This window comes from Sciurus carolinensis, chromosome 5 (assembly GCF_902686445.1).
Source record: "Sciurus carolinensis chromosome 5, mSciCar1.2, whole genome shotgun sequence".
Taxonomy (NCBI): domain Eukaryota; kingdom Metazoa; phylum Chordata; class Mammalia; order Rodentia; family Sciuridae; genus Sciurus; species Sciurus carolinensis.
Genome location: NC_062217.1, coordinates 74,720,743 through 74,733,780, shown reverse-complemented (window position 1 = coordinate 74,733,780; position 13,038 = coordinate 74,720,743).

The window sequence follows — 13,038 nt, the reverse complement described above, 5'->3', positions numbered from 1 at the left end:
CGCAGTCCTGGAACCTTCGCCCCGCCCCTCAGCTTGTCTCTGTGTAGCTCTTTCAACAAAAGGTGCCTAGTTCCCCGGACCGGACCGTGCTTTGCACCTAATTGCCTGGCTATGCGACCCGTCCTCTGAGCAGTCACTTGGAGCCTTGTATATATGCTCCAAGCCCCAGTGACCCGCCGCTCGCCTCTTCCTCCAGGCAGCCACCCCGTGTTCTGTGTGGGCGCTTGGAGACCAAGCAACTCACTGCACACCTCCACCTCCTCAGGACAGCCCCCCCCCCATTGTTCAGGCGGTTGCTGAGTCCAAATAGCTCGCCGCCCAGTTCTTCTTCTGGCAGCCGCTGGAGCCCCAGCATCTTGCTCCAAAACCAAGTGCTGTGCTGCGTGGCCTCCTCTGCAAAGTTCCCGCTTTCGGTGTTCACTGCTCCAGCAGGGGGAGGGGTGTCTTGCCGCCTGGGCAGGCAGCCTTCCCAGGCAACGTTCCCAGGGGCCCGGACCTACCTCCTGGGCCTGGGAGCCTCACCCTTCGCAGACGAGTCTCCTTAGGTTGTCCCTCCTTAGAGAAGCTGCCCGCAGTCCTGGAACCTTCGCTCCTCCGTTTTTTCGCTGCGTTTTTTCGCTCTGCTTCCCTGTCCGTGTTTACCGCTCCAGCGGGGGGAGGGGCGTCTCGCCGAGTCACTCTACTTCACAAAGTTCCCTGCATTCTGGGGCTACTGCCCCATCAGGGACGCTTCCCCAATTGGAGAAACTCACCCGGCGGCTTTGAGTTGGTCCCAAGTCACTCACTATCTCCTCTTTTGAATCTTGAGTCCTAGAGCAACATGAAATGCAGCCGCCCTCTAGTCCGTCATCTTGAAAAAACCTTAAAATTTTATTTTGTTTCTCATCTGCCTTGATTTGGGGTTTATTCCTCAATTTATGAAAACAGTTTATTAAAAGATATTTTGAATACAGACAGTACAAATGTGTATACAGACAACACTGCAGTTAAAAATGCAGTTTAAACAAAATCCTAAGAGACTTAGAGCCCATTTTCAAATATTTTGTGGTGAATGGCTTGGTATCATAGATTTCAATATCTAAAATTCAGTCCACTACTTTTATAGGTAATCATAATAACATAGTGAAAAAAAAAAAAAAACCTGTTCCCAGAAATATTTTTTCAGTATTTACTGAGTAAAATCTATAGTAATATAAAGACAAGTTCTTTTCTTTGCAGTTTTCTGATCATAATACAACTAGAATTATATGAAGCAATGCTACTGTTTGCTAACAGATTCTTGAAGTATTTAAAGATACAGTAAGAAGGATCATCTTATAAAATAGTGTGGAATAGAAAGGACAAGCACAATTCAGATTTTGGTGGATAAGGTTCTATGAATAAAAGTCAGTACTAAGGATTTAAAAGTACACTTCAAGTTATGAGAAATGCTCGAAGAGTATATTATAATGCAACTTAAGGAAAGATAAATCGGTAAAAAGAATAGATCAATGGAACAGAATAGATAGCCAAGAAATAGATGTATTCAAATAGTCAACTTTTCCTTGACATCTGACCCAAAGAAATACAATGGAAAAACAGTACTCCCTAAAACAAATGATGCTGAAACAATAAAGATCTAGATGCAAAAGATTAATCAAGACACAGATATTCTACTCTTCAGAAAATTAACTGCCAATCTATCATAGACCTAAATATAAAATGTAAAATTACAAAATTAGTAGAATATAACATAAAAGATTATTTAGAGGATTTTGGATATGACAGTGACATTTTAGAGTCAGCACTCCACACTCCAAAGACAAAATCTAAAAACGAATTAATAAATCAGACATCATTAAAATTAAAAACTCCTTCACTCATATGAATGTCACCATAAAGAAAATGAGAAGCAAATTCATAGACTGAGAGAAAATATTTGCAAAAGATATACAATACAATCTGATAGAGGATTGTATTCTGTTATGGTTCAGAGTTGGATTTTTCCCTAAAGACTTAAGTTTGAAAACATGTTACCCAGTGTATCAAGGTTCAGAGGTGGAGCTTTTAAGCAATGATGGGATCATGAGGGCTCTTACCTCATCAGTAGATTAATTCTCTAGATAGCTAAAAGGACTTGTGGGAAGAGGTGAGGCATGAAGGTAAATCTCCCACAGGCAGAGAGGATAAGAGGTTTGAAGATGAGGAGATATCTTGCCAACCTGAAAGGAGATATATCAGGTCTGAGGATATCCTGTGACTTGCTACTCCCTGACATCTTCAACCACAGCTAATCTGTCTTAGTTAGAATACCTGTTTCTGTTTCTCACAGCTTCAACCATAGCAGCCCTTCCTAAATCTCCCTTGCCTTTACCCCTAGTTATGACCAACCACAAAGTAGACCCCTATCTGAAGGGTTTCCTCTTTCCAACAGACATGTCAAACCACAAGGGTGGAGTTATCCTCTTAATTATAAAAATAAAGGATTGAAATTATGAACTTCTTATTGGCTTATGAAACTCAGAACTTAATTGGTGCATGCTGGCATCCCTAACCCCACCAATCAACTACACTGGGCCATCAGAGAGGCCTTTAAAAACCCCTAGACAATAGACCCCTCCCTCCATTGGCATCCCTCTCTTGGGGTCCCTCCCCTTTGGGAGTTCTGCTTTCTTTCTATTTTTCTAATAAATCCTATTACTTTCCTCTTACCCTGTGTCCTTGGATTTTATTGCTGAAATTCATGAGAGAAAAAAACAGACCGCCTAACTCCTTGTTACAGTGTGATCTATTTAGAGGAAGTATGTCACCAGGGTATGCTCTGAAAGGGCTTAGCTTGTCACCACCCTCTCTTCTCTGTCTTTGATTCCCAGATGCCATAAGCTGAGCATTTTTCTCCACCACACATTTCTGCCTTGATGCTTCTGCCTTGGAGCCTGTTAAATATGAACTGAATCTTTGGAAACTATGAGCCAAATTAGTCTTTCCTCCTCTAAGTCGTTCTTGTCCGGTGGTTTGGACACAGTGATTAAAAAAAAAAAAAAAAAGACTAATACATTATCCAAAATATCAAAGAATTCATAAAACTAAACATTAAAAAGTTAATTAAAAATAGGCAAATGACCCAGAGAGAAACTTCACCAAAGAAGATACATAGTTGGAGAGTAACATTTAAGTTATATGGAAATGCAAATTAAAACATTAGTGATTACATATCTATTAAAATGACCAAAATGCAAAACACTGACAACAGCAAATTTTGGTGAGGATGTGAAGCAACAGAAACTCTCATTCATTGCTGGTGGTAATTCAGATTAGTATAGCCACTTTGAAAGACAGCTTGGAAGTTTCCTACAAAACTAAACATAGTCTTACCATATGATCCAGCAATAAAGCTCCTTGGTATTTACCCAAAGGAGCTGAAAATTTATGTTTACACAAAAACCTGTTCATGGTTGTTTATAGAAGCTTTATTCATAATTGGTAAAACTGGGGTACATCCAAGATGGCCTTTAGTAGATGAACAGGTGAATAAATCAGCAGTAGTATATCCAGACAGCAAGGTAATTTTCAGTGCTAAAAAGTAATTTATCATGAAAAGACATGGAGGAAGCCTCAATGAATATTACTAAGTGAAAGAAGTCAATTTGAAAAGAGTAAATACTGTATGATACCAACTATATGACATTCTGGAAAAGATAAAACTATAGAGAAGGGGTTGCTAGGGTCTGGGAAGGAGGATAGATAAATAGAATACAGAGGATTTTACTGTATGGTATTTTAATGGTGAATATATGCCATTCTGCATGTGTCCAAATCTATAGACGGTATAACACTGTGAGTGAACACTAATACAAACTATGGACTTTACAGGTATGAATATAGGTTTACAGACTGTAACAAATACATCATTTTGATGCAAGATGTTGATAGTTCAGTAGGGTGTGATGTGTGGGGGTGGGAGAGGGGTATATAGGTACTGCTTAATTTTGCTGTGACCTAAAACTGCACTAAAAATAAATTATATTTACAAAAGAAAAAAGAGAGATGATGCATTTGTAAATATCATGATACCCAATTCATAAAGTACACCCACAGAATTTTTGTGTGTATATATAATATAAAATACATAGTATATATAATAAAAATATTGGTATTACACATGACATACATTACATAAATATATACATATTTATACATATATATATTATACAAATATTAGAGCATTGTTTTGAGTTGATACTTCTAAGACTGAAATTTAGCATTTCCCACAGCATTAGCAATTTTAGCACCATACTCACAGGTATGTTCTTATTCTTTATATATGTATTAGGCATTTTCTTGCCCTTTGGCACTTCTTAATTACTCTCTTCAATGGCGATATTTTCAAACTCTACAAGACTCTTCCTTAAATGACAAATTCATATCCATTTCACTATGAACATATCTCAATATTAAAACCCAACATGATCCCTTCCTTCTCAACATGCTTTTTGTATTGGTTGGACTATGATGATCATTTGCTACTTGCTGCATACCCATTTAGTGAAAATTTTTTCTGTTATATAAATAACCAAACTATGACACATATAGATTCACCTAAAAGCATAACTTGTGCTTAACAAATGTGCTTACAAAATATTGATGCTTGATATGTGAGTAGTGATTGACAATATTCTTTAAACAGTCTTCGAAGATGAACATTTTTAAAGATTTGACTTAGTAGTAAAATTAATGATAAATGTACACTTTTCCAAAACTACAGAAAAAATAAAAACATTCCATGCACAAATTGAAATGTGAATCAATGAAAAAAGCATCATCAAGATATAAAAATAACTAAATTTACTCTGTCATATTCAGAGTCCTTGGAACTTGAATTCCCTCCAGGGAATTTGACCAAGCGTGACTCTTCAGGGTGATATTTTAAATGAAGTGCATGCAGTCAAGCCTCCTTTATATTTGTACTGTGATTAAAAAAGAAAAAAAACAAAGTAATATGATAATAAACCTCATTTCAGTAGCACCATGAGCAAACTGAAAATACTAACCTCTAGCCTTTCCACCCTTTCCAATCATGCAGAGAGTTTGTAGTTTAACTAAAGCATTTGACAGTGGAAACAATGCAGGAGCACTGTATGTCTTTTATAGGATCCTCAATCAAATAAGAGCTTATGAAGACAAAAGAAAAAAAGTCTTCCACTTTGATTTGGTACAAAGTTGCTGACTGCTGACAAATGCTAGATATATCAAAGTCATAAGCAGTTCTGGATCATTACCAATACCATAAAAATTGCTTATAATAATCACCACATTGAAAGAGAGGTTCACTTGCTGTGATGTGCATCTGTATTTGCCTGACAAAGAAATACCCAAACACAGTGCATGGACAGCATTTACAGCACAGGAAACGAGATTTGCATTCAAAACTGTTACAGTGAAAATGTGTATTTATTTATATACATGTATTATATATTTATATCTACCTATATTATATAATAACACACAGATATACATTCCATTAACTAGATAAAATGCTGTTTCACAATATCTTCCTGTTTATTAATTTCTAGCTACATTTAATTTTTGTTCTTGAAAATTGAGTAACTATGAAAAAATAAAGATTGCCTCAACCATACCTGTTCTATTCAGTTTTCAAAGATAATTTTAAGTAGAATATATAAATTTCTGTTACTCTTCTTTATTCAAATAATTTCTTTGTGTATGGTTTTATTACTTCAATATACAATGAATAAACAACAAAACAATATATAGTAAGCTTTCTCTAGTTCTGCATTCTCCAGAGCTATATAGAAAAATGAAGTATTTGGCATGAAACATTATAAATACCATTTTCTGTAGTTGATCAAAATTTCCTAACCTCCCAGGAAAATGGTTAAGAATATGAGGTTTATAGTAGACATACTAAAACTGGAGTTCTGGTCTGTCACTTACCAGCTGGGTTGTTTAAAAGATTGTTTCTCACCATAAGCCTGTTTTCTCAAATACAGAGAAGATAAAAACTAGCCTAAAGCACAAATTGTTCTAAACACTAAATGGGAATGATGCATATGATCCAGTCTCATATTAAATATACCAAAAAGCATAGTTAAGATTATAATCATTTTATGAATTTGAGTAATTTCTTGGAGTTGTACACTTGGATGTGTTCTCTAGGTAGAATAATCTGAGATACAGATGAGAATTTGGCTTAGCCTCCTTAAACAAAACTCTGTCATCACCTGTCATCTGGTGACATTCATGTCATTCATTTTAGTCTACATTTATCCAATTGTGGAATTCAGTACTTCTGCCTTTTCTGTAGGAAATCCAGTCACAACAAGCATTTGGAATTGATAATGACCTACCGAAAATCACGGGAAATTCACGAAGGGACATAGCATTCATTGCACTCTCTTTGCCATCTAATATATTCCTGTTGTTGTTACATAATTTCCTTCTTTCCTTTCCCTTTACATCTGTTCTGTCCTCTACTTTCTATCAATGTATTTTCTTTCTGTTTTGCACATTATATTTTCACCTCCTCTTCAGCTTTGGTATCAGATAGTTCCCAGCTCTTAAGGTCAAAGTTTTCATAACATATTATCTTGGTTTTATTAATTTTTTTCCTGTAAAGAATTATATTCCTTTGGAATGAACCATTTATTCATCTTCAAAGAGAATGAAATTTCTTCATCTCATTATAAATGATTATGTTCATTAATAAATTAATAGGTTTATGTATTCTGTGTATATGTCAGCATGTGTGTGTGTACAGAGATGGGGAGAGAGTGGATGTGAAAGATGATGCAATTAAACAGCAAAGTAGTGGCATAATTCTTAAAAATAAAGAACATGGTAAAACTAATAATAGGTGACCAATTATTTTAGTCTATACTCTCTAGAAAATACTCTAAAGCAAGGATTAAAAGTATTATTACTAATTTTAAAAAAAGTATTATTATTTTAAAACAAAAATGGAAGTCCAGAGAAATAAAGGTGAGAAAATAAAGTGAGCCAGGAAAGGATATAAACCATATGAAAGTAATTCATTGCTCTGCCAGACGATGCAATAATCTACACAGAGACATTCATGGAATTTCTTTGAATGGGTTGATGCAGAAATTGTCCCACAAAATACTGCATAGGAGAAAAAAATATGGAGAAATTTATCAACCTAGGCATTTCCTGTCTCCTGTTTCCCATTAGTGAATATTTACTCTGTTGGACTCATCTACCTTGTACTTCCAAGCTGATCTTCTGGTTGCTTATCCAGAATCTTAACTCTCAGATTTTGGGGGTAGGATAGTCCACACCCTGCAGTGTGAAATTTTATTCAAGTCAGGAGTACCTCAAGATTATAAGATTCCAGAGTATGACATTTGTCTAGCTGTGCAGTCAGGGGACAGGCCAATACTCTACAGCAAGGTTGCCTGTGATTGGGGAGAACATGGCTGGCACAACAAAATAAGGTTTTGGTGTTTTTGTGTTTTTTACATTTTCTTTTTGTATTTGTTCTTTTTAGTTATACATGACAGTAGAGCATAATTTGACATATTTATACAAACATGAAGTACATCTTATTCATATTAGGATCCCAGTCTTGTGGTTGTACGTGATGTGGAAATTCACTGTGGTACCTTCATAGGCGTATTTACATAGGATAGTTAAGTCAGATTTACTTCACTGTCTTTCCTATTCCTGGTCCCCCTCCCTTCCCTTCATCCCTTTTGTCTAATCTACTAAACTTCTATCTCCTACCCCTATTCTATGTTAGCATCCACATATCAGAGAGAATATTAGATCTTTTATTTTGGGGATTGACTTATTTCACTTAGCATAATAGTCTCCAGATGAGTTTGAATGAGAGCAAAACTTATGGCTTGTTCCTATAACCCCATGAGCCAAAGGAAGCATAATTAGCACATGATAATTGCACAGCTCTATCTTAAGTTTCAGGATAAAGTTAATAACCTTTCTCAGTTTTCTTCTTGGAGAGAGAGAGAGAGAACAAAAAGAAACAGGAAATTAACTCCCTTAAACACATAACCAAAATTTTGGAAGAAAAAAATTACTTATTGCATGGAACTGTCACGATGGTTCAAGTCCATTCATGTGAATTGTGTTCCTTGGTATTGTGACATTAAAAAACACCCTCACATTTCTCAGGGTAAGTATGCCCCCCTTTTAAATCTACTGTTTTAAACCAAGTCAGGCTACATTATATTCAATAAAAAAGTTCTGATTGAATATTGAGATTACTTAGCAATTTCACTTCTAACATATGCTGGCATCTGTCCGGCTCAGCGGATTCTACATCTGTGGTTGAAAATAATTCAAAAGAAAAAATCTGCTTCTGTATAGAATGTGTGCAGACTATTTTGGTCATTATTTCCTAAAAATACAATACAACAGTTATCTATATAGCATCTACCTTATATTAGATAATCTATAGATGATTTAAAGTATGTGTATATGTTGTGTGCAATTACTTTGCCATGGTATATAAGGGCTCTGAGCATCACAGGATTTTGGTATACACAGGGATCCTGAAACCAGTGTTCAGTGAATGCCATAGGAATAACTATAATTGGTTATATACCCTTTTCCAGATATAGTATTATAAATGAATCACACTATCTGAGTAACTCTGGAACCTAAAGCTCTTTTCCTTCCTTTGTCTAGTCTTTAAAATGCCAATTTACCCCAGGACTGTATCTTCAGCTTTGCTATTATTCTCTCTCCTGTATTAGATATATGTCATCTACTCTCCTATCTATATACTGAGGTCTCTTGGAAATAATATTCCAGCTGAAAACTTCCCATTGAGCTCAAAAAATTAAGGCCTAATGTAGTCTAGACACCTGTACTTGAATTATCAACAGCACCTGAAACTCGTTATCTCTAAAAGTGAACTCGTATTTCTTGCTGCAGTACTGGCTTATATTCCTATACTTTCTATCTCATTTGGTAGAAATTACATTTATTCCCTTATCCATTTTAGAATATAGAAACCAACTCTGGCAATCGTTTTTTAGTCTTTTCTTCACCTCCCACATCTAATCCTTCACCAAAAACTGGGGGGATCTTACTTTCTTGTACTAGAATAGGCAAAGTCAACTCCACAGCAGCAATTATTCCCTATGAAAGAGTTTAACTATTATAAAAATCAAAACATTAATTTATAGCAGGGCATTCTTATATAAACAGGATCGTGCTGACATTCTCTGACTTATCATTGTATGGGGAGAAATGCTTGCTCTGCCTGGGTTTTTTTGGCTGACCTCTACAAGCACTTATGCTATGGAGTACTGCTGTCCTCATCTTTGTTTACTAGTCTTGCTTTGATCCCTTTGTTGGTCTTTAGGTTCACTTGTGGAGATCTCACACAGAGACCTTTGCACTTATGATTCTTGTCTGGAATGCTTGTCTCTAGTATGATCTGCAAGACTTACTCTTATCTGTCTCCTAGCTTCAAAAATCACACACACTTCAAAAATCACTTCCCTCCTAACCTTATTTTAGATTGTAGTCTCCTCTCTCAGCATTTCTCATTCTCCTCTGCCTAAGCACTGATCACTACCATAGATGTCAATGTCAAATATTTTATATCTGCATATTATATAATGTTTATTTGCTGTATCTTTTAATAGATAAAAAATTTATAAAGGGCACACTTTTGTCTGTTTTGCTTCCTACTCTTTCCTGGCATAAGTGTTCTTTGAAGAATACTTATTGAATTGATAAATAAGTGAATAAAAATGCAAGGTACGGTGATGGGTATGATTAAAATGCTAATTGCCTTCTTTGGTCTGTCATATAGTATGAAAAAAAGCATATGAGTCATGAACTTTTTTAAAAAGGGATTTGAATAATTTGCTCAATATTAAGCATACTAATTTGGGATAAATCATTTAAATTACTACATATTGGATAATATAACAATTGACTTAGGAATTTAATTGCATATCAATGATGATTTTTTTAAATCAGAATTCAGATTTCCATTTGTTTTGAAATGTTATGAAAAATGAGAGCATTTGGTTTTTGGACAGATAGGTAGCAATCCCTAGAATCACAGAAAAAAATAATGAAGTGCTATGAATATATGGCATTTTCCCTTGCATTAGATTTTTTAAAATAAACTTGTATAGGTGAGACTATATGTTATAATTTCTGGAAGTTTAATTTTAAGATACTTTTCTGGGACTTTAAAATTTCTTTTAAAGGTTTACTCATATAAATGTGCAAGATGATGGTTTTCTGACATAGATTTTAGTTCGACAGCTAACTAAGGCTTTCCAGAATTTGTCTGAATAAAGGATGCTAACTTATGAGCTGGATTTTCCATGACATAGATGTTTTGTCTATTTTATATTTATATGATTTTTAGAGACTTTTTTCTTCTTTTTTTAATTGATTCAACTGAATGTTAGCATTGATAAAGAAAATAAAGAACATTTTTGTATTATCATGCTATTCAAAACTTTTTATCCATTCTGACCATTACTTGTATTTATAATCTTATGTACTAATGACCTAGAGATCTGTGCTAGGGGCCTTGAGTGTTTCCAATGACCTTGTTGAAACCTGACCAGAAATTGACTTCAGTCACTTTTGTTAGGTTGGAAACCTGACCCTAGAGTCTCCTTGCTGTCTCTCTTGACACCTTTGCCTAATTTTTGGTGTCATTCATGGAAGACTTGACAGCTCCTTATTCCACAATAGTCTTCCCATGAATTCATCACCTGGAAGTCACTTCACTGATGTATTTGATCTTGAGCTGAATTGCTTCTTTCTGCAGTAATTCTCAGGAGAAAATTTCTCATTAGTCATTTTCTACAACTCAAGTCCAAATCATTGTTGGACATGGCTGTGAACTTTCTAACCTGAAAAACCAGAAAATGAAACAAAACAAAAAGCCAGAGCTGACAGTCACTTGACACATGACTATCTTGCTGTCTGTAAAATGACCACTGGAATAAAGCCAAAGTAAGTGTGAAAACCCAAGGGTGGGAAGCTTTGAAACAGTCCTCAATGGTTGTGTGTATGTGTGTGTGTGTGTGTATGTGTGTGTGTGTGTGTGTGTTTGTGTGTGACACAGAGAGAGAGAGAGAGAGAGAGTGAGAGAAATGGCCATCTTTTTATTTCCAAGTTTACCCTGGGGATATCAGAGATCAGAATGTCCAATGTCTATATATTTTGCCTATTTCATTTTTATTTTTGCATTTTTATAAAGCTTCTTCATATATTGTTGAATATGTATTAGTAAACTGGCCATTAGATTTATATTTTCTAAACTTCTCTGTACTCTAATCATCATATTTCTGGCTTTCTTTAAAACTTAATAAAGATTTGTCATCAAGGTCATTTTTGTGATTAATCAACTAAGTGAATCGAGGTTTATGTTACCTGAAATTTATTGTTAATAAGAGATCAAGTGTAGCAATTTTTGCCTAGTTTTAATTACAATATGGCATGTGTATCTTTTATATTATACACGAATCTTGCACCCAAAACTGAGGATCCTACCCTAGTGATCAATGAGGTGAAACTGGATGCTAATGCTGTCTGCACATGCAGTCAGAAATGAGACATGTAAGTTCACATTAATGAGAAGAATTCTTATCTGATAGCTGTTTATTTCCTTTAGATCTTACTCCACTTCAGAAAAATGACCTCTGAATTATTTTACTTCCTTTGGTATAAACTTAATGGAAACTGAAATAATTATTTTCTTTTTTATTGGTTCTTTTTACTAATACATGTAAAACAGTAGAATCTGTTTTGATATAATTATACAAGCATGAATTATTCTAATTAGGACCCCATTCTTGTGGATGTACATGATGGTGGCATTCACTGTGTTGTTTTCATATACATACATAGGAAAATTATGTACATAATTTTTCTTTCATACTTATTTGCTTTTCATGCTGTCTTATTGTCTTTCATGTAAAATTTGACATTGATTTTAAATATTCAGAAAATGTGAGAATATTTTACTATTATATCTCCTTTATTCATTCTATGTACAAATGAATATCCTCTCTGTGTCTGCAGCAAACAAAGGATGAAAGGATAAAATTCTCCTTTTACTGTTTAAGATCCTGTTTAACTAGGATAGGAGTATAAATACAGGGAGGGCATAATTATTGTCCTGAAAATTTAGTAGCAACAGAACTGATACACTACATTGATTTGTGAAGATTTATCTCATTCTGAGGAAGTGGCCACTTTCTAAATTTCTAAACTTTTCTAAACTTTTTTTTTCCTAAAATTTTCTAAACTTTTCTCTCTGTAGTAGACAAACCCTGACTCAGGATGAAATGTTCTGGTCACCAGATAGCTAGAAAATTGTACAGATGACACATCCTTACTTGTTATTATAGGAGGGCAGATATACTATGTTTAATATTCTTAATATTCTACTTACCTATCACCAAATAATGAAAAGGAAGCCTAATTTAATATTTGAGCTTTCAGGAAAAAACAGTCATTTTAAATGACTTTAAAATCTGTAATAATTTCATGGTTCTTACCAGTAAATATCTAAATATTTCTTTTATTTTTCCAGAAAGTGCAAAGCATTTATTGCCTAGCATATGCAAGTTCAATACCTAGCACTGGCAAAAGTAATATATATTATATAAATATATTACATATATATAAAATATATATGATACATATTACATGTATATATCATATATAAAGATGAAAAATTTTAATTCCATGGACATCTAACTATGATCGCCCACCGCCCGCGGGGACAATCACAACGCGTACGCTCTTCTTGATCACAGGAACCAAAAGGGCTTTATTCCACAAGTCTCAGACTTATATTGAGAACATCAGCCTATCAGAGAGTAGACTACCAGGAAAGTCAGCCTATCAAGGAATAGTCTCCAGGTAGATACCAGGATTGCCTCATGTACAACAGCCAACCAGAGTTACTTCCTAAAACTTGTATATGAGTGCAGCTATGTTTGGCAAGCTGCCAGGCGCCATCTTAGAGATCAGGACACGGTGTGGCTCTGGGACCCTCAGAGCCCGCCCCTG